Consider the following 24,866-nt stretch of genomic DNA (forward strand, 5'->3'; position numbering starts at 1 on the left):
ATGGGACTAATTCGATAGTTATTTCAAAGAGCAGGTTGATGGTTTGAATGGCCTCCTTTAGTGCTGTGCCACAATGAAGCATTTTCTACTTGTTCCGCCTCGTGTAATAGCCATGTAATCCTAGAGAAGGACCCCAGTACCAAAAAGGGAAGAAATCTCTTGGGGGTCGAAGTTAGTCCAGGAGACCCCATTAACTATGTTCATGTTAATTGTTAAGAACGCATTGATGCATTAAGGCTGATAATTATTAATCTGTTGTAAATAAATCCAAAGTTTAAAAAAAAATGTATGCTTCTATTAAAATAGGGGGCTATCAATGAGCACTATTGCTAGTTTGGAGCAGACACATAAAAATGGAATCTAATTGTGTTTGAAGCACTTTGGCATGTGTGATCAAATGTTTTGTAATGAACACAATATATTACACTTCAATTTGTGAAGGGATAACATTTTTTGCCCATCCTTTGGGGATTTATGGCCCATTCACCAATGGAGCCAATGGATGTGGTATATCTGGATTTCCAGAAAGCTTTTGACAAGGTGCCAAACAAAAAGTTGCTGCATAATATAAAGATGCATGGCATTAAGGGTAAAGTAGTAGCATGGATAGAGGATTGCTTAATTAATAGAAAGCAAAGAGTGGGGATTAATGGGTTTTTCTCTGGTTGGCAATCAGTAGCTAGTGGTGTCCCTCAGGGATCAGTGTTGGGCCCACAATTGTTCACAATTTACATAGATGATTTGGAGTTGGGGACCAAGGGCAATGTGTCCAAGTTTGCAGATGACACTAAGATTTAAAATTTAAAAAAATAAATAAATTTAGAGTACCCAATTAATTTTTTTATGATTAAGGGGCAATTTAGCATGGCCAATCCACCTAACGAGCACATCTTTTGAGTTGTGGGGGTGAAACCCACTCAAACACGGTGAGAATGTGCAAACTCCACACGGACAGTGAGCCAGAGCAGGGATCGAACCTGGGACCTCGGCGCCATGAGGGGGAAGTGCTAACCACTGTGCCACCGTGTTGCCCCAGACGACACTAAGATGAGTGGTAAAGCAAAAAATGCAGAGGATACCACAAGTCTGCAGAGGGATTTGGGTAGGTTAAGTGAATGGGCTAGGGTCTGGCAGATGGAATACAATGTTGACAAATGTGAGATTATCCATTTTGGTAAGAATAACAGCAAACGGGATTATTATTTAAATGATAAAATATTAAAACATGCTGCTATGCAGAGAGACCTGGGTGTGCTAGTGCATGAGTCGCAAAAAGTTGGTAATAGGTGCTTAAGAAGGCAAATGGAATTTTGTCCTTCATTGCTAGAGGGATGGAGTTTAAGACTAGGGAGGTTATGCTGCAATTGTATAAGGTGTTAGTGAGGCCACACCTGGAGTATTGTGTTCAGCTTTGGTCTCCTTACCTGAGAAAGGATGTACTGGCGCTGGAGGGTGTGCAGAGGAGATTCACTTGGTTAATCCCAGAGCTAAAGAGGTTGGATTACGAGGAGAGGTTGAGTAGACTGGGACTGTACTCGTTGGAATTTAGAAAGATGAGGGGGGATCTTATAGAAACATATAAAATTATGAAGGGAATAGATAAGATAGATGCGGGCAGGTTGTTTCCACTGGCAGGTGAAAGCAGAACTCGGGGGCATAGCCTCAAAATAAGGGGAAGTAGATTTAGGACTGAGTTTAGGAGGAACTTCTTCACCTAAAGAGTTGTGAATCTATCGAATTGAGGTTCCTTCATTAAATATTTTCAAGATAAAGATAGTTTTTTGAAGAATAAAGGGATTAAGGGTTATGGTGTTCGGACCGGAAAGTGGAGCTGAGTCCACAAAAGATCAGCCATGATCTCATTGAATGGCGGAGCAGGCTTGAGGGGCCAGATGGCCTACTCCTGCTCCTAGTTCTTATGTCCACATTCTGTCCTTTCCCTCAGAGTACCGTTGCATCAGAAGTAGTGCTGATTGGACCAAACAAATAAGTATTTATTCCTTTATCCTATCCTTGTTGAAGTTTGTGCAAAACTAAAGAAAATGTCTATTATTTGCATGGAAACCTAGTTAGTTGTTGCAGATAAAATTGTGCTGGGAACAGTACTGACCAGTTTAATCCAGATTCTCTCCACCCTTAGTGCAGCACTATAGTATCATCTGTCAACCACATGAGCAAAAATAACAGAGCTTGATCTGCTGAGTTCACCTTCAAGGACCCAGATTTTGTAGTCGGCATCAAAGGGATGGTGCTGACCTCTGGGATAAGCCATCTGCAAATGTTTTGCGTTGACTTCCTCTGTTCTGTTGTGACTTAAATCAAATGTCTTCTGTGGCCTTGAGTAGCAATGCAGGCAGGGTGATTAGCCATTCAGAATGAAGAATTCTCAGACAGAAAGAAAGTAAGGAGATAAATTTATGATTCATATTTTATGACATTGTACAGAAGCAAAATTAAGATTGTTGTGTACACATGGGATTAAGGTGGAAGTATTTAGATTTAAAATAATGGAACTTTTAAATGTTTCTTTGAAAGAATGAGACTCCACACCTATATAATGTGTCTATCATGGCCGCAAAGGCCATTCAGCAGCATGAATCATTTAGTACACTGTTAAAAACTTAGTTGCGCCTCATTTAACAAGGCATAATGGTTTTCAATGGCTTTTACTGCCTGGATTACAGGTAAATTGTTGAAAATAACATCACACATTCTGCCGTTGCATCTGTGACGACGACAGCAGTGCACCCTGTGCAGGAGCAGGATATCACTGATGGTGCTTTCTGCATAAACTGCACATGTGGGACACCACAGGTTTCTGGCTGCTTTACACAGTAATGACTGCAGCCACTAACAGCATCACTATCTTTACAACCACAAATTCCAGCTGTTCCCAGTGATCTGGTTAAAGCAGACTCTGGTTCAGTTCCTCCCATCCCCTGACAGTATGCCAATCCAATTCATTGTCCTCTCTCTGACATTGCCATTATTATTTTCTTGGTTCATCGCCAACATTTAACTGTCTCCAAACCCATATCTTGAAGCTCTGTGGAAACATTGCTGCATCTTTCCTCAGTGTCCTGATTTTAGCACCATAATTCAACAGAGCAATTGAACAGTAAATCATGTCAGTAACTGTTGGGTTTCAATGACAGGTGGGCTGCGACAAATTGTGGTACAGACATCAGGGTAGACTTTTTTCTGCGGGGAGAACTTGGGATTGGAACCCCAACTTTGGGCCACGATTGGCTCAACCTGAGATGGTGTCTGTCGAGGCATAGCATCAGGTTGTTGGCCAGGCTGTGGAGTTGGTGGCATGGACTGAAAAGATGGCTTCAATCCTCCAAACTGCAAAATGTTGTGGCTTGGATCTTTGGCAGTCCCTGGAGAGAATGGTGGATGGAGAAGAGAATCCATGCCTAAGTTGCTTTGGTTCTGAGTGAGAGCTGTCGGATTTCCGATGAGCTGCACAATTACATAGTGGTTAGCACTGTTGCTTCACAGCAGCAGGGACCTGGGTTTGATTATTAGTTTGGGTCACTGTCTGTGCGGAGTCTGCACGTTCTTCCCGTGTCTGCATGGGTTTCCTCCGGGTGTTTCGGTTTCCTCCCACAAGTCGCGACAGAAGTGCTTGTTAGGTGAATTGGACATTCTGAATTCTCACTCCCGTGTACCCGAACAGGCACTGTAGTATGGCGACTAGCAGATTTTCTGGGGTGTCTTTGGGGTGAAGCTTGAATTTTCTGATGGGATAAGAAACATGCCCAGAAACCCTGGTCCAAGAAGCCAGTCAAGAAAGAATTGTGGTCCGATTCAGAAGTCTCTTGATGCTCGTGTATTGAGAAGGAAATGGCAGAGGCTGCAGCTGTGACTCCGGTCACCTCGTTGACGTTCGAGATGCTTGCAGGATCAAACCAGAGTGGCCATATCTCTGGAGGCTAAGATGACAATGTTGGCCGATGATAATGAAACACTGCAAGGTGGGTGATTTGGAGAATTGCTGCAGGAGGCAGAACCTTAGAATCATGGGGCTGCCGGAGAGAGTCGAGGGCCCAAAGTTGACTGATTATATGTCGAAGATTTGTGGGAAGGTAATGGGTGAGGGTGAACCGTCATCCCCTCCGGAGTTGGATCGGGCCCACAAGTCGCTCTGGCAGAAGGCCCGTCTGGGTGAACCAGCACAAGCAATCATTATCAAGCTCCACAGCTACCAGGAGAAGGAACAAATCCCGAGGTGGGTGAAGGATCACAGGAACTACAAATGGGCTGGCCATGCCATCAGGCTCTAGCAAGATGTGGGAGTGGAGCTGGCTAACAGGTGAGTGTCATTTAATGAGGCCAAGTCTGCGTTATATAGAAGTGAAATGCGGCTGAGTGGTTTACCTTGCACGCCTCAGTGTGACTTTTGACTCAAAAGACTATTGTTTTGATGTGCCGGAGAAGGCTGATGCTTTTGTGAGGAAGCACGGACTGGGGGCAAGTTAACGTTATGTATGGGGCCTTGTTGTTATTGGGGAGGACGTGTGTTATGGGGAGTTGTTGGGGTTTCTTGTGCCAGGATGGTTTGTTTTTTACTGTTCTTGTGTGGGGTGTGTGTGTTACTTTTTCTATTTTTATTAAAGTTGCTTGTGGGCAGGGGGCTTGTTGTTGAAATTTTTTTATTTATCTTTATTCCGTGCGGGGACTGCCCAGTTTGCTGAAAAAGCTGGCTAACTGGAGGATAGAGCATACTTAATAATAATAATATATTATTTTATTAAGCGAACAGGAGCATAGTGTTGATGGTAACTGCAGCTCATTATTTTAGGGATGGTTTAAATAATGAGCTTCGGGTTTTTTGTCTGGGTTTGGGGGCTATTGTGGGAGGGGGTTGGGATTTTTGTTCGCCTATCGGCTGTTTGTTTGGGTATTTGGGTGTGGTGCTGTTGGGAGGCTGAATGGGAGGCAGGGAGGGTCTTATGGTGACTATAGCTTGTTAATTGTTCTTTCTTGATCGGGGGTTTGGACTCCATCTTGGGTGGGTTTGATGCCTGAACTTTTTATGGTCTTGTTGGAATATCTTCTTTGGTGAAAATGGTTGACTCGGGTGGGGGTGGATGGATGGACAGCCCCCAATTCGGCTGATCACTTGGAATGTAAGAGAGTTGAACAGTCCAGTAAAAAGGTAGAGAATATTTGCTAATTTGAAGAGCTTGTGTGCTGATGTGGTGTTTCTGCAGGAGACCCATTTGCGGATCAGGGACCAGACATGGATACAGAAGGGGTGGGTGGGGCAGGTATTCCCGGAGGTCCCAAACAGGAGAGACATGATATCAGTGGGTCTTTGGCGGGCACCTCGGAGGTCCTGGTTAATGTGTATGTTCTAAATTGGGATGATCCCGTACCAGCTTACCCAAACAGGCACCGGAATGTGGCGACCAGGGGCTTTTCACAGTAACTTCATACTTATGACAATAAAAGATTATTGTTATTGTATGGTTTTTATTAACAAGCTACTGCTTTTATTGCTGACTTGGACTCATGCCAGATAAATTTGCAGGAGTGACTTAAATTATGTTTTTGACCCACGAATGGGGAGCAGACGGGAGTGGTGGGGGGGGGGGGGGGTTGGTGTGTCTCCTTCCTGGGGTAAAGAGGGCGGGGTAATTGGGAATTGTTATCTCCGATCATGCCCCACACTTTGTGGATGCAGTATTGAGACTGGATCCTTCTCATCACCCGCACTGCTGATGCTAAAGTGTTGGCAGTGCAGTTGGAGTTCTGCTTTCCAGGTCTGACCTCGGAAGAAGAGACGGTTTTGTCAAGGGTCAGCAGCTGTCAACCAATATACGTCAGTTACTAAACATCATACTGTTCCCTCTCCAGTGTCCGAAGGTGAGGTAATTGCCTCAATGGTCATGGAAAAAGTGTTTTATAGGGTCAAGTGGGGTATTTGTTTGAGATTCTAGGGAGATTTGGTTTCAGGCCAAAGTTTATAGCTTGGATTTGTTTGTTGTGTAGGGCTTCCACTGCAAGTGTTTACACAAATAACTTGAGCTTGGATTATTTTCAGCTGGGTAGGGAGACGAGGAAGGGTTGTCCATTGTCTCTGCTTCTATTCGCCTTGGCAATTGAATCACTGGCGATAACATTGAGATCATCCACTGAGTGGAGGGGGATTAAGCAGGGAGGGATGGAGAGTATCGGGCGTCCTTGTATGCAGATGATCTGCTTTATATCACGGATCCAGTTTCCACCATGGACGAGATAACAAAGCTACTTAGGACTTTCTACTCCTTCTCGGGTGTAAGTTAAACTTGGGTAAAAGTGAATACTTTCTTGTTAACCCACTGTTGGGGAAGGGGTGCCGACCTGGGAATGTTGCCTTTTCGCCTGGCCAAATCCAGCTTCTGTTATCCATGAATCCAGGTAGCCTGGAGTGAGGTTAGAACTGATTTGCACAGGTGAGAAAACCTCCCCGTCATTGACTGGCAGGGTTCAGACGGTTAAAATAAATGTCCTTCTTAGGTTTTTGTTTCTATTTTAGTGTTTCCCCAAATCATTTTTTGCTGATCATAGCTTCCTTCATTTGGGCGGGCAAGACCTCGAGGATTCGTAGGGTGTTTTTCAGAGAGCGAGAGATAGTTAGGTGTCTTAGCCTTGCCTAATTTGATGCTTTATTCTGGGTGGCTAATATTGAAAAAATACTGGGGTGGCTTAAGGCTCCGGATTCTATATGGGGGCAGATGAAGGCGGGCTCATGCAGTGGATCGAGCTTCGGGGCCTTGGTAACTGCCTTGCTTCCGTTTTCCCCTGCAAAATTTACCTCCAGTCTGGTAGTGGTGTCCACGCTGAGGATTTGGAGGCAGTTTAGACAACATTTTCAGCTCAGGGCCATGTTGTTATCAGCCCCTATTTTTAAGAATCAACTTTTTGGACAGGATCTTCAGGGGTGGAGATTGCACGGTCCATGAGAAGAAATTTGAGTGAGATTGGTTGTCTCACAGTGGGATTAACATCTGGATGATTTGTTGAGAAATCTATGGAGTCTGTTTTGTTTGCATCTGCCATTTACTCTGTAGTGCAGTGTTTTTCAAACTTTTTTTTTTCTCGGGACCCATTTTTACCAACCGTCCATCCTCCGGGCCCCATGCTGCTGGCCTTGGTGAACCAGGCCGGCTGATCCCACACCCGAACATCACTGCACCATTTCCGCTTACCTACAATGTGACAGGTGAGCCTGCTTGGTCCTCACGGTCTCACTTGATTTCTTATTCAATGTTACATTTCTGATAATGAGATCAGCTGATGATTTAAGATCTCACTTTTGAAAAATATCAAGTGATTTGTCCTTGAACTCGCCATGCTTAGTCTTGAAATTCCTTTAAACTTTTGAGGGTTTTAATCATTGATTTGCCAGAATTTCCCTGCATATAATGCACATGAACTTTGCATCGTGATTTGCTGTAGCATAATTAATAAACCCATACCTCAAGAAATCTATTTGAGACTGCTTTGTTTCTGTTTACAGTTTCTTCCTCATGGGTTGTTCACCAGAAGCCCTGGAGCTCGCACCAGCACTACTGGCAGCTACAAAATTGAGGAATCTCTCTCGTGCCCAGAACATGTGACCTGCTCTCTGAAAGTGTCCATTGATTTTTTTTTTTAAGAATCTGCACTGATGTCAAGAGGAGGCATTTGGCCTCACTCAGGGCCTGTGCCCTGAGGGGGCATGCATGCGGCAGTTGGCCGGCATTCTGAATTCCGGGCGCGTCTGCCACTTTTTAAAGCTGGTCACGTGTTGGGAACTTCTTCCCACAATGGGGAACGACGCAGCCAATAGCACCCCGACCCTCCTGGCACCCACTGGGGTCGCGGCCCTGACTTTGAAAATGACTGCTGTAGTGTGATGTGTCTTTGACCGCAGTTGATCTGTTAATTCACTTGCATCTCGTACATGTCCTGAATATTCGTGTTATGAGCCAGGGCTCAGAACTCCAAAGTGTATTATGAAGTTCACCTGACCTATAACTTTTATGTTGAATTAGGCTAGGATGAGCACAAGAGCCTTCACTGCAGGTGTGATTCATGAGACTTCCTAGATGCTTTTATCAAGAATGTAGCTAACATATATAAAACACAGCAAGAATTTGTTATCAATCACAAACATAAAGAAAACGCAACAGATACAGTAATCTATGTATGTAACTCTTAATGAATCCTCCTTGGTAGCTCTTCCAATTCAGTACAAAATCCAAATTGTAATCCAGTACATTATCCAGTAAAAACTCCTTTCAAGGGCATGGCTGAGCACACTGTAATCTCAATTGTATGGGATAGTCCTTTCCCTGAGATCCAGCCTCCAACCAGCAGATTCAAAACTTCATCCTAAAGTAACTCTCTCTTTAAAGTTACCCAGGCAGTTTGCCACATCCAGTGTGCTTTCAGTTCCCTGGAACAGCTTTGAAATGAAAACAGGGAAACACTGTTTCTCTTCTGCAGTCCAAAAGAACAAACTGTGGGCAGCATGGTAGCACAGTGGTTAGCACAGTTGTTTCACAGTTCCAGGGTCCCAGGTTTGATTCCCGGCTTGGGTCACTGCCTCTGCGGAGCCTGCAAGTCGGTTAAAAACCTATCAAAAGGTTTGCCTTTTTGAGTACCCGTACAAAATATATAATGTTCTATTATTTCCTTGTCCTTTGCAGAGCAACGCTGATCAAAGTACTTCATTACTTAATTGAAGCTCTTGCTTTCCTCTTCGCTGGCGAACGCGCATGTGTTGGTTTATTTCTATTGCTTGAGGACCTGCTATCGTGAGCAGCAACGCATTATTCCCCTTTCCAGACTGTGTCTGCAGGCCAAGGGTTGCCACATCTGAATTGCTGTTTCAAAACATGGCAATTTTAATTTACATTACCGGTGACTTGAAGCTAGTAGGTGCTTTCACACTTTCCATCTCTAACTTCACAGTCGTTCCTTGCGTTGAGTTCCAGTAGTTTACCAGGTAGACCTGCTTGATCCCGTCTTCTCTGTTGTTATCTTCAATTGTTTAACACTCTTGGTACCATGTTATGTTTTGTGTTATTGCCGTAGTAATGATATACACAGAACATCTCGTTCTTTGTCTAGTAAGATGAATATTAACAAGCACGTGGAAAGATAACTAACAAACTATAATAGAGACGATTGCTAATGGTTGAATTCAATGAATGTACCGGGAGCTACTTCTTGTGCGACTGTCCTCTAGTATGACTTGTATCAGCTGCCAGATACCTCGAGCCACATGGTAGATCTCTATTGCCACCTGGAGGTTGCATCGATAACTATGTACTTTGATAGACAACTATATACAAAACTGTGCACAGGCATATCACCACACTAAGAAACCGTCACCGTCAACAAACTATCTCCCCCCCTGCCCCCACACAACTGATGGCTGCAGTTATCAGCTGCAGCCATCTTCTCCTCTCCACTCCCCATTAACTAGCTACGCAGCAGAGTGACCCCCACCCAGGGTAAATGTCAAAGTCTTTCAAACATTTAAACAACAATCAGCCCCCCTACCAATACCCAACATTAATGCCAAACATTCCAGGAGAAAAAAAAAGAACACCACCCAAATCCCCTCCCCCAAACAATTCTCAATTTAGCCCAGATACAACCCCACAACAACCCCCTCCCCACTTTTGCAACACTCTCCCACAGGATGAAAAGGTGAGGTATGCATGTGACGTATTCCATTCCTTTGCATAAACTCTTGGAACAACTTGCTTGTAAATGTTGTACCATTATCAGAAACAAGAAAATCCAGTAATCTGGAACATGCAAAGACTTGACGTAGCTTCTCTATTGTACTGGGAGCTGGAATGTTGCTCATGATGTATACTTTTAACCATTTAGAATCTGTATCCACGATGACTGAAAACATGTGACCCATAAAAGGACCTGCAAAGTCCACATGAAGTCTTGACCAAGGACGATCAGGCCTTTCCCAAGGATGTAATTGTGCTAGTGGCACCATCTTTTTGTTTGATTGACATGCAGAACAAGATTTAATTTTGCTCTTCAAATTCTGGTCCATATTCGGTCACCAAACATACAACCTGGCTAGAATTTTCATTAGAATGGCACCTGAAATGAAATGAAAATCGCTTATTGTCACGAGTAGGCTTCAATGAAGTTACTGTGAAAAGCCCCTAGTCGCCACATTCCGGCGCCTGTCCGGGGAGGCTGGTACGGGAATCGAACCGTGCTGCTGGCCTACTTGGTCTGCTTTAAAAGCCAGCGATTTAGCCTGGTGAGCTAAATCAACCCACCTGGATAAACCTCATGAATTTCATCCATTTCTTGCAAAAAACGAGGGGGTGGATCAACCATTTCGACCTCCACAGTATGCAACCGTCCTGCACATTTTTTTGGATAAGGCTTTAACCCACCATCTTCGCTGAGAAATGGCCACCCTTGCATCAGAAATCTTTTAACTTGTGACAGAATAGAATTTGAAAACCACCTTCTGTGCAGACTTCCACTTCCATTTTTTCAGAAGTAGGTACAGTAGAGTCAACACTGTAGACAGGTCTGGCAAAAGAAAAAGTGCTCCAATCTTTCCACATGTTCAGTCCCGTTCTTATTCTCCTCCACACTCGCTGATGGACCGAAACATAACCATGGTGCTACCAGCTTGACTTCCGTCGGTAAACTTAGCGATACTTTGTGTTGAACGTGCTGAAACTCAATTTTCTTTTATTCCTGTTGCCAAAGTGATGTGGTAACTTGACCACAAAAAGATAGTTGAAAATGGGCTATAGTTAATCATCTTTAATATATGAAAATAGTGAAGTTTAAAATACAGTATGGACTCAAAATCGGGAGCAGCTAGTTAAACATCAAAAGAACAGTAACATAATAGAATTAGAACAAATGACAGTTGAATACGAATGTACACAGGTAAGAACAACTGATGATGTCACAGCACTATATGCTGATAGTCGCAATGGATTTTAATAAAAAGATGCGTTGTTTTTGTTGGTTCAAAACTCTTGGAATCTTGTGGCTTTATTCCAAAAGCAAATGTCTTGAATTTCAACCTTCATCTACTTTAAACAAAACGTAATTGGTCCCTAAATGGATCTCTGTTGCTGGAACTGAACTCATCCAGGCAAGTGAGGAGTATTGCATCAGAGTCCTGACTTGTGCCTGACAGGTTTTGGGGAGACAGGAAGTGAGCGACTTGCCGTGCGATTCTTTGTCTCTGGATGTAGCCACATTTGTTATATTGCTAGTCCAGTTAAGTTTCTGGTCAATTGTAACCCCCAGGATGTTGATATTGGTGGATACACTGATGGTAATGCCATTTAATGTCAAGGGCCGATGGATAGATTTAATCTTGTTGGTGATGATCATTGCCTGGCACTTATGCGGCACAAATGTTACTTGCCACTTGTCAGTCAAAGTCTGGATATAATAATCGCTTATTGTCACAAGTAGGCTTCAATGAAGTTACTCTGAAAAGCCCCTAGTCGCCACATTCCGGTGCCTGTTCGGGGAGGCCGGTACAGGAATTGAACCCGTGCTGCTGGCATTGTTCTGCATTACATGCCAGCTGTTTAGCCCACTGTGCTAAACCAGCCCCATATATTGTCTGCATCCCTAGTAAACTTTGTATAGCCACCCACAACTTGTTTCCCAACCTACCTTTGTATTGTCGGCACATTTGGCTACAATACAGTCTATCCCTTTATCCAAGTTATTAATATAGAACATAAATAATTAACAGCATAGTGTCCTATTTTTGTCTGATGAGGCAGGGGTATCAATTGTTACTCTTAAACACTCTTAGAATCAGCCCAATCACTGATGTTGGCAGATGATGGGAATTGTTTCCCCATTTCTATATGCAGTTAATTTAAAATATGACTTAATTACTAGTCCTGCAATTATCAGTGTTGTTCATTATTTGCTTCCTGATGGAGTAGATTTCTTATTAAGAAATTACTTGGCTGGGGATAAGATGTTGCGGCCTCAAGCCAGTTCAGGAAAGCCAACTGAGGCTTTGAAACTGAGGTTGTACAGGATAAACAGAGACTTCAAAGAATAAATAACTTTCTGTAAACCTGCTGCAAGAATTCGTGTTTCGACTAAAGATGTGCCCAAAGAGCCAGAGTCTCGGTCTGCTAAAAAGATAAAGTTACTGGCAGTTGGTGACAAGTTCAAGCTGTCTGAATTAAACATGCAGGAATAACATGACCAAGGTGTAGTAAAGCAGATAGCAACAGTGTTCAATGATAACGATGAAGCAAAGGAAAGGAATGCTTTAAAGACGAATGGAACAACTGAGTCAGGTGCTGACTTTATAAAACTAGAAGGAAGGATGCATGCTCTTGAACGCAAATTATTTTTATTAAAATGAAGAGGTATTCACTCGTGACAGATGGAATTAAATATAACTTGAGCTTGATGGGTGGATCGGTAGCACAGTGGTTAGCACGGTTGCTTCACAGCACCAGGGTCCCAGGTTCGATTCCAAGCTTCTGTCACTGTCTGTGTAGAGTCTGCACATTCTCCCCGTGACTGCTTTGGTTTCCTCCAGATGCTTCGGTTTCCTCCCACAAGTCCCGAAAGACGTGCTGTTAGGTAATTTGGACATTCTGAATTCTCCCTGTTGTACCCGAACTGGAATGTGGAAAATTTGTGAAAAGAATATAAAGGAGTATCAAACTTTTGCAGATGAACATTGAAATAAAGTCAACAAAGTTCTTTAAAGCAGCTAAACAGGATTTTATTGGACAGAAAAATTAACTGCTTGCACAAAAGGAGTCTGTTAAATCGGCATCTCTTGGAAAAGAACACCAAAGGGTTAGATAATGTAAAAAAAAACCTAAGGATAACTCATGCTAAATTTAAGCAGGGTGAGGTGAATTCACTTGTTATGAAGCATAAGTCTGGCTGGTTGAAACTTCTTTCCGAGACTTGAACATTAAAAAAACATGCAAACATGAAAGGAAATGGAGATCGGGAGTTGAAAACTGATCAGATTGAGAGTCTGCTTTAAAATGTGAAAACTCTGAAAACAATTATTTGTGCATCCAAAGGTTAAGAAGTGATATGACAGGGCATTTTGCCTTGCATTCCAATTCGCACTCGCCAGTACCCAGAAGCTAGTTCGATTGCCAGCGATCCATAATATCTTCCTTGACTAAGTTTAACAAATTGTGAAACCTTTGGACCCATCAAGATTATCATTCCTAGGTCCAGACTATACCCGATCCAATGCAGATTTTAAAAAGCAGCCAGAAGAACGCAAGATATATTTTGTTGAACCAAGAAGATGGAAAAATTGTAAAGGCTGCACAAAATGAAAAAGATCTTTTGTGCAGATTAAGTGAAAGGGAATCAACTGGGAATAAAATAAACTCTTGGCAAGGGAGTTGGGATTCAAAATGTTCAGAAGCTAAACTTTACATCTTAATGTCAAGTGTGTTTGCTATTAGGGTTACGCCGTATAATGTTGCCAAGGTAGAATGTTTAAATCGCTGGCTTTTAAGGCAGGCCAGCAGCACGGTTCAATTCCCGTAACAGCCTCCCCGAACAGGCGCCGGAATGTGGCGACTAGGGGCTTTTCACAGTAACTTCATTCGAAGCCTACTCGTGATAATAAGCGATTTTCATTTCATTTAAAGGTGAAATGTGAAAGCAGAAAGAATGTTACTTGTACAGTGTGCAATGCATTGTTAACGTTATTTACTTGGTTGAACGTTTTCTGTTTGAGAGTCTTAATGAGAAAAATCATAATTATTGTAATTTTATTTTCAGGGGTGGGATGTCATGAATCCTTAACTTTACATATTCTGAAATGTGCCTTTAATTCAAATGAAAACAGTTAAAACCTCAGCCTGGAGAGATACCCATGTGATCCACATTCCATGGGAAGGGAAAACTCTTTGAAGTGGGGGTGACTGCTTTAATATTCCACAGTATCTCCGTGAAAAAGACAGCATATGTTTGGGGCTCAGAAACAATGGAGCTACTGCTGTAGAGAAGAAGGGGTAACTGGTGTTACCGAGATGCTGGTGAAAGCTCTGTTTATGCTCAAAAGAAAGGAAATAAAATAGATGGAACTTTGAAGATTTAAGGAATGGAAATTCAACACGCTGTGCTCTTTGGTGGTGAGTGGAATGACGGTCTAATGACATGAGAAGTTTCAACTTGACTTTGCCAAGGAGAAGTGAATAGTGGGGAGATAAAGTGACAATGGACTCTTCCTGTAAAGCTTCATATCAGCCAGAAGTACGGAGTTGCTTAAAAGTGACACTTTCAGTTGTGTTAGTTAGTAAATAGAAACTTCATTTTTCTTTAATTAACAGCCAGTGAATATAGAAAACTAATGTCTGATCAATGTTGATTTCAGTTCATTTTTCACACAAAAAGTGTTTGAAAGTGAAATCTTGGGAGGGATTCTCCGTTCCTGCGACTATGTGCCGGCTTGAACGGAGAATCCGCGGGAGGTTCACGCCAAAGCAATCGGTGCAAACCCCCCACCGAATCCAGTACCGGTGAGAGGCTAGCACCGAATACGTGTAAAACTCTTGCGGATCATGTTGAGAATGGCCGGGTCCCAGGCTGCGCATGCACACGGCTAATGACCTGCAGCGGTCACGCGTGGAAACATGACGTCAGCCGTGCGTGGACCCCACAGCCCACCACCTGGCCATCCCCACCAGTCCCTCCGGCCAGTGGCACGGATCCCGGCCAAGTGTGGTGGCACTGGGCACGGTTCGCAGCCGCCGCGCTGGGTTCACAATTTGTGTGACCACATGTGTCCCGTGCTGTCGAGAACTCAGCCCATCGGGGCGGAGCATCACGGGCTGGCTACTGCTGTTGTTTTTCCCTGTTAGGCTAATCTCTGCCCTCAGGTTTAGTTAATCCTCCACCTAGTTAATTAATTTGTTTTATTTAGTTGTTGTCAATGTTTTTGTTTCAAATTTAACACCGATTCCCTACCAGCCAATCGGGTCACAGCTTCACTGTGACGTCACTTCTCCGTTTTCTTTCCCCCTACGATTTGAAAACACAGAGAGACAGAGTATCACTTACCTTCCCAGACTGCACTCCGGATTTCTCCCGCTCAGCTCTGCTCCCGATGTGATCCGACTTCCTCTTAGCCCCCAGTTCCCACTAAATTTGGTGTATTTTTGTGTATTATTCTCTGAAAGCAGATTTTAAAAGTATTTGTTTGACATCTTTTCATTTCTGTATTCCCCATTTCAATTTGTTGTCTCTGCCTCTTGGGGACCGATGTTTGCTTTAGCACATTCTTTTGCTTTTTACAAAGTTGACAAAGTCTTTACAATCTGTTGTTCATATTTCTTTTCTGTTTACCATGGTTATATCTTCTGTCTCTTTTTAAATTTTGATCACCGTTTCCTGATTTTTAAAACTATTTGTTAAGAAAACAACAGTAGTTTTGAGGCATTTATATTTGTATTGGTAAACATTAGAAATAAGGTTTAGTTTTGAGTGTGTTTAATTTAAGGTATCTGCGCCTGGAAAGGCTTTGTGTGTGGGGTGAGGGGGTTAATTTGAAGTCCAACTGTGATTCTATTTTGCTTATAGGGGGCTATGGCGTGAAGAGTAAACAAACCAGCAGTGGTTGCTTAACTACCGGAGCCTCATAGGGCAGAGAAACATAGTTTGGCTAATTTGATGACATTTGGAGATGGGGCTTTGGGGAGTGAACATCTTTCAACTCTGCTAGAAGAAAGACTGAAGAGGATGGGAGCTGCGACAAAGCAGGCTTCCTAAAGTACAAGTTATAGTCCAGATAACCAGGGAATTGGGACAGAAAGGATGTTTATGATGACTGGTGTCAAGTGAATGGAGACCAAGGTATTGTCCAGAATAATTCAAGAAAGAGTAAACAGTGTTCTGAGTGAAAGAGACAATTGGAGTAAGCAGATTTAAAGTGGGACAGTGGCCTTCAAAGGTAAAACAAACAACTGATGCCATTGTAATGCAGTCTGGGAAACCAGAGTCGGAGCAATTTGCACAACAGTCAAAACAAAACTATCATAAAGGGCTTGGTGTAAAATCCTGGACTGGATTTGCTGTTAAAAGTGGAGTAGAATCTTTGTTTAAAAGTGCCATTTGGAAAACCTGGTCTAGATTTTGGAATGCAAGATGATAAGGGGAAGCATAATTATGAGAGAAGATTTTAAAGCATGGTTTTTGTGAGTGGAGTTTGGAAATATTTGAGTGGCAATCATCCGGAGGGGATTCTGAGTGTTAGGAAAGCGTTAATGTTCCCCAGTGCTTAAGTTAGTATTGGAGCTTTAATTGTTTAATAGACCACACTTATGTTAGACAGCACACATAGAGACGGCATACAGGTGGCACTATGGAGTTGAAAGACAACACAAAATTGGAGTTGAAGAAGCCAAGACTTGCTTTCTAGTTCTTATTACAGAGATACCACCGGAGCGTAACAATTGTAACAGAGTATGGTTCCTGCTAGTAAGTAAAAATGATTGCAAACTAAGATTTCTTCAAACGAAAGACTGTATTCTGAATTCTAACCTAGAAGAGTGATTTAGATGAAGTTGGAAAACAAATGTCTGAATCCCAAGTGTAGAGTGCCAGGGTATGACTGCCCACCATTGTTTGACGGTTGTCAGCTCTATAACCAATGGACAAATGAAGTTGTCCGTTGGACATGGGTTACACCCTTGCCCCAAGAAAAGACGAGGAATGGCCTCGGCACTTTCATTACAGTACAAAAGCAAAATAAGACGGAAAGTATTTTCCAAATTGGAGCCGGCATATTTAAACACGTGATGGTTTGGATACATGTAGAAGTGTACATAATAGAATGTCGGCTGCAAAAAATCCATCCTACATTCCTCAATCAGTGCTGGCGTTCAAATTATTGGACTGTCCGAAAGTTACAAATATGGATTGGCTTCTGGTTTTGAGAGGAGTTCAATTTGCAGAAAGACACAACCTGCTAGACACAAGTGGCTCGAAAAAAAAGTTCCTCGGCAAACATTCCTTTTTGGCAGCCTTCATGACACAAAAGACAAACAATTGAAGACACGATGTTAACACAATGGCGAAGTGGTCGAGAACCAGACGGCAAGCATCAATAAGAAAGAAGATTTATAACTAAAAATAATGAGGGCAGAAACCCCTTCAACAATTATGGCCGGAGGAATGAATTGAGAAATTTCAACAGAAAAATTAACCACAGAAAATCGAGGGTGTGGTCAATTGTGTTTTCGATGTTATTCAAAATTCAATTATGCAATAAACCTCCATAAGCGATACAATAGGGTGTTTCCACGAGACAGACAACTCTTGACCAAAAAGAACGCACTGTTTTAGTAATGAGAAGTTTTGGTCTGGTGATAAAGGTGCTGGTTGCAGAGTCCTTCAATTGTGGCGTATTAGACAGTGGATGAACATCTACAACATATGTAATAGAGTGGTTGTAATCTGGACTCTTTAAATGACAAAGATCGGAACAAGGAAGTTCTATGAATTTCCGATTTCGGAATGATATCCTCAAGTTGCTGAAAAGAGTAATGGTTCCTTATAAAATCATCAGAAAGAATCATTTCATTAGCACAAATGTTGAATCCAGTGAAATATCTTTATGATTGAGATGACCAACGATGAAGAAAGCATCGATGAAGCTTGACGTGGAAAATGATATGGCCATCGTATTTGGAAAAACAATGGACATACAATATCTCGCGAATTAATCTTAATTTTTCTTCTAAAGAAATTAAGGAAGTACTATTGGGAGGATCAATCAACAGGAGTCCAGAAAATTAAAAGTTAATTGCGTTAAGTTGCAACAGTAATTTGCCATCTACCTTCCCAAAGATTAAAAATTTTGCTGAGTGATGCAGGTATAAGAGATGAAGAATACACCAAACTTGCAGAATAGATAAGCGCTAGATACGGTATATGTAAGAAAAACCATCGTGACCCACGGTGAGTCTGAACCTGACAACAGATTTTAATGAAATTGTGGCAGTGATCTTGAGGTGTGGGATAAAGAAAAGAACACTTTCATTTGACACTTTTTACACTTGGCAACTTGGGTTAGTTGATGATTATACATAGAAAAGAAAATAATTGTGGAACATAATGGAAAAATGGTTAGGGACTGGACTGGGGCCACTGGCAAATTCTTCACTGATAATGGGGTAGGGAGGGGGGCTGATGTTGTACTTTTAAAACCTCATTTGTGTTCGACCAGTTTACTTATTCAAAAGTTTTACTCGGGTGCCCTTATTTGTGAGATGAACAAAGGACAAAACAGGTTCACAGTTTAACTCAATTTTGGCCATAATTCTATTGCTCAAGAAAATATGACTTGGACTCACAGCTGAGCTTTGGGTTTTACCTGGACTTAGTAAAGGAGGCTGGCAGGCTACGATCACTCGATGTTGATGTCTTCTCTGGGTTCAAAACCCAGGGTCCTTTCTTGTGATGGCTGTGCCTGGCCAACTCCCAGGTTATTGCTCAAGATCTGTTGATGCTGCTTTCTTATACTGGGCAGCTTGGATTGAGTCATATGTATACGCCCACCACTGGTCATTGTCCTAGCCAGACCCCAATTGGTTAATGGAAATAACAATAATAAAAATCACTTATTTCACAAGTAAGCTTCAATGAAGTTACTGTGAAAAGCCCCTGGTCACCACATTCCGGCGCCTGTTCGGGGAGGCAGGTATGGGAATTGAACCTATGCTGCTCGTCTTGCTGTGCATTACAAGCCAGCTGTTTAGCCCACTGTGCTAAACCAGCCCCGAAGGGCTGGATACTCCTCTTTATCGATCATGGTTCAATCAAGACCCATTGTCCTCTGAAACTCCCTTTTTCTGACCACCCATCAGCTCATTGAGGAGTCTGATGGCTTATTTTGTCTGTTCTTCGTCCTGCTGCAAACGTCGATCACCTGTGTCTGGAAGTTTGTTCCACATTCATAGACTTGGACTAGGTAATCAAAGTCCATATCGCAATAACAGGTTTATACCTTGACTTGGGTGCTTTTTGCAGATGGCCAGTATTGATTCCAGCCAGTGTCTAATGAGACAGTTTCTGTTCCTGGCCTATGTGTATCTTCACAGCCTGTTTTCATTACTACAGTGTAATTTGTTCATGATGCATATCAGGGTATGTTTGAGAACATGAACATAATATTGAAGAATACAGCTGCAGAAAGCCAATTTAGTGATAGGGGGTGCAAGAGAAATCATACTGTGACAGATGAAATGCATCGTAAAAGTTTGGCAGAAAGGCCAGATTGCAAATCAACTTCGGCTTCAGCATGGGCCGTCCATATGAAAAATTCACTACTGATGGTAAGGGGCGATCCCCAATTTCTTTCTATTATGAAATATTATCTTCCAACTTGGGAGAGTACCACAATTAGTTTTCTACCTTTTCTGAGCATTTGAATACAATGCACTGCATACGGACAGAAGAGCATTACTTGAAGCAGAAATTTGAGGCACAATTATAGGGATCAGAATTTACAGTGCAAAAGGAGACCATTCGGCCCATCGAGTCTGCACCAGCCCTTGGAAAGAGCACCCTACCTAAGCCCACACCTCACCCTATCCTTGCAACCCAGTAACCCCACCCAAACCAACCTCTTTTTTTTATTGGACACTAAGGGCAATTTAGCAATGCCAGTCCACCAAACCAACACATTTTTGGACTGTGGGAGGAAACCGGAGCACCTGGAGGAAACCCACGCAGACACTGGGAGAAAGTGCAAACTCGGCACAGACAGTGACCCTAGCCGGGAATCGAACCTGGGTCCCTGGAGCTGCGAAGCAACTATGCTAACCACTGCTACCGTGCCCCCCCCAATGAACTGCTCCCCCCCCAATGAACGGACATTGGAAACTATTTTCAAACAGGGGGACATGGCATATTATAGAATAGATGAAATTAATGAGTCCAGGAAAGGTAATGAGTACAAAATAGTGAAACAATCATTTTGCAGCATGGAAACCAGAATGTTGGGGTACAGTAGTCAAGATTAGTGGGTACATAGTACAAGTTTGTCGGATCAAAAGGGGTTATTGAACATGCTGGGGAACCAGGTACCTTTCATTCCCATATGTTACAGAATTATGAGGATCAGATCGCAGAAATTAACCTTTTGGACACTTGATGGGCAATTTAGCATGGTTAATCCACCTAACCTGCACATCTTTGGACTGTGGGAGGAAACTGGAGCACCCATAAGAAACCCACACAGACATGGGGAAAAGATACAAACTGCACACAGTCACTCAAGATTGGAATTGAACCCAGGTCGCTGGCGTTGTGAGGCAGCAGTGCTAACACTGTGCCACAGTCCCACCCCGGAAGGAAAGTGGAATTAAGCATTATTAGAACAGCCATGATCTCATTGAATGGTGAAACAGACTCAGTGTGCTGAGCAACCTACTTCTGCTCCTATGTCTTCTGGTCTTATGATCTTCATGATGCATGCCGATGATTTTTTAGGGGGGGGCGGGGGGCAGCAGCAAAGTTTGAAATACTGTTATTAACTGGTGTGGAACAGAGTTCAAGATTGGATAGCAGGCCTCTAATGCACCAAATGACTGTCTGTGTGGAGTTTGCACTTTCTCCCCGTGTCTGCGTGGGTTTCCTCCGGGTGCTCCAGTTTCCTCCCACAGTCCAAAGATATGAAGTTAGGTGGATTGGCCATGATAAATTGTCATTTAGTGTCCAAAAGTTAGGTAGGGTTTTGTGGATAGGGAGGGCGTGGCCTTAGGCAGGGTGCTCTTTCATGGGGTCGGTGAAGAATCAGTGGGCTGGATGGCCACCTCCTGCACTGCAGGGATTCTATGAAATACATTGGGTTAGAAATTCAGCAAAGTGGTTAGCATGTCACACTACATCAGCAGCCTTACTTGGAGAATATTAACCCCATAGCCATTAATCGTAGTCGGGTCTCAAGAGGATACAGTGGCTTTTGAAATGGGGGAAAAGAGGAGCTCTGAAGTTTAACTGTGCAGCTGAATTAGATAAACAAGACAGGATGCCGGTTTTGATGTTTTACAACTAAGCACAGAAATGAATGATCACAGACAGAGTTGAAGAAATTGTTCGAACAATCAAAACATTGGCAAAATTTAAATTGGACAATTGTGTTACAAAATTCTCATTTAGGCAACTGACAGTGATTGTTTATAGTGATGCATCTTATGCTCGTTTCAAATGCACTATGATTTATAATTTTTCTCCTGGGGGGAGGAAGGTAAATGTTGCCCTTTGGCATGGGAAACTAAAAAGATACAAAGAGTGGTAAAAGTACATTGGCAGTGGAGACACTTGTCCGAGTGGAGGCAGTAGATATGACATTTTTTTTCCATCCAGGATACTGACTGAAATTTTGAATGGTACAGGGAACATTACCTATAAGAGTGTCACATAGACAATACGTACCTTTTGGAGAACGTCCATCCTAAAAAAAGCATCAATTAAAAGATACTATGAATTGACATAATGAGCCTAAAACAAATGCTGGAGAACAGGGGGATTGATGAGATCAAGTGGGTTTATAGCAGTTACAATTATCTGGCTGTCCGACGAATAAAGGGGTCAGCTTGAAAAGTTATTTGAAATTGTTACAGAGGGGCATCTTTTATTTGAAGAAAGAGAAGGTGAGGGTGGAGATTAAAAAATATTAAGAAGGATGCATTTGTTGTAGAAAAGAAAATATATACATTTGTGTTATGGTAACTTACATGAAATTTATAGATTAATTTTATTTTCTTTGAGTTAATGTTCTCCAGTGTTTAAGTTAGAATTGGAGCGTTAATTGTTTAATCAACCACACTTACTATTTGATACAGTGCACATGTATAGAAAGGGGATACAGGTGGCACTGTGGAGTTGGAGGAAAGGTGATTGTAGAATACAATTGGAGTTAAAGAAGTCAACATTTGTTTTCTAGTTCTTATTGCAGATCAGTGGAGCTTAACATTGAGGAGGCATCTACAAAGTTTCATTTGGGATTCAGGTGGAGAGTGTTTTTGCCCACATTCATCTTCTGTATTTAAACGGGACTTTGTGTTAATGAGACCATTGTAGATTAAGATTCATGTTAATTCTAAAACCTGTGTGTAATTGTGAAAGTAAGAGGTGTCATGTGAGAGTACGTTTAAGAAATGGGTGTTTATAAATGGGTGTGTTTTATGTATCTGTAGTGAGAGTACCTTTAAGAAATGGGTGTTTATTAATGCTGTGATGTCAGAGTGTGGGTGGAGCTGGGCTGTCTTGTCAGCGTTTTACTTTCAATTTAGGCTGTTTGCTGCAGGGTGTATTTTAGTTTTGTTTGCAGTGTTGGTGCTGAAGCCAGACCAAGCAGGTGTACTGTTGTTCTCTCTGCCATGAAAAGACTATCTCTTGATCATTTGGTTAATTCAGAATTATAAATGTTTTCAGTAGTGAATGTAAACCTAATGTGCTTCTGTTGAAAGGTGTTTCTTAGTCTTCTGGATGTTGTTTGGGAAGTTAAGGGGATGGTTTAGCTCACTGGGCTAAATCGCTGGCTTTTAAAGCGGATCAAGCAGGCCAGCAGCACGGTTCGATTCCCGTACCAGCCTCCCCGGCCAGGTGCCGGAATGTGGCGACTAGGGGCTTTTCACAGTAACTTCATTGAAGCCTACTCGTGGCAATAAGCGATTTTCATTTCATTTCAAGTTATTAAGTATTACTTAGTGTTGTATTCTTTGGGGGTTGTATTTGAATTGATGGTTGCTGAGATGTTCACTATGTTTTAAAAAGGTTAATTTGAATTCATAGAATATACATTGATTTGCTTTAAAAAATACTTTCCATTTCTGGTGTACTACACCTGTAGAGTGGGCTGTGTGCTCCCAATACCACAATAGAACATAGAACAGTACAGCACAGAACAGGCCCTTCGGCCCTCGATGTTGTGCCGAGCCATGATCACCCTACTCAAACCCACTTATCCACCCTATACCCGTAACCCAACAACCCCCCCCCCCCCAACCTTACTTTTTAGGACACTACGGGCAATTTAGCATGGCCAATCCACCTAACCTGCACATCTTTGGACTGTGGGAGGAAACCGGAGCACGCGGAGGAAACCCACGCACACACGGGGAGAACGTGCAGACTCCGCACAGACAGTGACCCAGCCGGGAATCGAACCTGGGACCCTGGAGCTGTGAAGCATTTATGCTAACCACCATGCTACCGTGCTGCCCACGGTAGCATGGTGGTTAGCATAAATACCGCAATCTAGTAAAAGTTGTGGGTCAGGTGAACTCCATGATACACTTTGGGGTTCTTTAAACCCTGGCCCATAACTGGGGCTCGAGGGGGATAAACGTCTATTGGATTGGCTTCGTGAACTTAAAGACAGTGAGGGGTGAGCATATTGTGGTTGCTTTTCAGGTGTGGCATTTCAGTAAGTAGGGTGTGTGTTGTGGATAATGGTTCTTTCAGAGGCTCTGAAGTTTTTGGGGGTGGAGACGGTCACACGCAGTATCTTACGGACAGAGACTAAAAGCAGACTTAGATTTGGCAGAAACATTGCAGTTAACATTACCTGACAAGTGCGAAAAGATGAGGTCACTATGGTGGTGGCTAAGCATTTAAAGTTCCCTGAGATACAGCTTGACTCATTGGAAATGGCAAAAATTCAGTTTCAAATTAAACAAATGGAACATGAGAAAGCATTAAAGCAGCTTGAATACGAAAGAGATAGAGAGGAAAAAGAAAGAGAGAGAAAGAGAGGAAAAAGAGAGAGAAGAAAGGAAAACAGAAAGAATAGCCACAGAACAAAAAGAAAGAGAAAGGGAGATACAGATCAGGGAAGAAGATAAAGAGAGAGGGTTTGAACTTCAGAAAATGCCCATGAATCTTGAGAGTCAGTTAAAATTGGCAGACATAAAGGGAAACATACAGTTGGATGATGCTGATGGGGATAGTGAGAAAGAGCGTGTTAGTCGAAGGCTTGGTGGGAATCTATTTAAATATGTCCAAACATTGCCAAGGTTTGACGAGAAGGAGGTAGAAGCCTTTTTCATTTCATTTCAGAAGGTAGCTAAACAAATGAAATGGCTGCAGGACATGTGGGTATTACTGATTCAAACAAAGCTGATAGCTAGGGCTAGTGAAGTGTTTGCAACACGACCGGAGGAGGTATCTGGGACATAGGAGATGAAAAAATCCATCTTGGGTCCATATGAACTAGTGCCTGAAGCCTACAGACAAAGGTTAAAAAATTTAGGGAAAGAATTTGGTCAAACATATATGGAGTTTAAAAGGCTCAAACAGAGTAATTTTGATAGGTGGATAAGGGCTTTGAAAATAGACCAAACGTATGAAGCTCTGAGAGAAATTATACTTTTGGAGGAGTTTTAAAAATTCAATTCCTGATGTAGTGAGAATTCATGTGGAAGAGCAGAGAGTTAAAATTGCGAGATTGGCAGCAGAAATGACATGATTATGAATTATTTCATAATTCAAAGCATGGTTTCTGACATCAGTTTCAGCCTGTGAGGGATAGAAGCTGGGGACATGAGAAATACTCAAGTGCTAAAAGTAAAGGTGATCTGATGGGAGATAATAAGGAGAGTGTACCTCAGATTAAAAAAGAAATCCAGGAGGGTGGCAAAGAGATGAAAAGTTTCAAATGTTTTCACTGTAATAAACTAGGCCATGTAAAGTCAGTGTTGGTGGTTGAAGAAAAGCACTGGGAAGGCTGATGTGGTAAAACAAGATAAGACAGTAGGGTTTGTTAAAGTGGGAAAGGAAAGCCCAAGTGAAGCGAAGGAAGGAGGTGCAAAAGATTGGACAGCATGATCAAGAGGTGATTGATAAAA

General features: G+C 42.4%; 1 protein-coding gene across 6 annotated transcripts in view; it reads left to right on the forward strand.

The window, feature by feature from the left end:
• The window catches only part of stam (signal transducing adaptor molecule (SH3 domain and ITAM motif) 1), a 133,672-nt gene that overhangs the window by 45,506 nt on the left and 63,300 nt on the right, over positions 1-24,866 (forward strand). For 2 of the 6 annotated variants that reach the window (XM_038798038.1, XM_038798040.1), the window contains one exon: positions 8,685-8,912. The exons of the other annotated variants lie outside the window; for them this stretch is intronic. The gene's annotated coding sequence lies outside the window, so the exon portion shown is untranslated. The remainder of the gene's footprint in view (positions 1-8,684; positions 8,913-24,866) is intronic. 6 annotated transcript variants of the gene reach the window in all.

This window comes from Scyliorhinus canicula, chromosome 5 (genome assembly GCF_902713615.1).
Source record: "Scyliorhinus canicula chromosome 5, sScyCan1.1, whole genome shotgun sequence".
Taxonomy (NCBI): domain Eukaryota; kingdom Metazoa; phylum Chordata; class Chondrichthyes; order Carcharhiniformes; family Scyliorhinidae; genus Scyliorhinus; species Scyliorhinus canicula.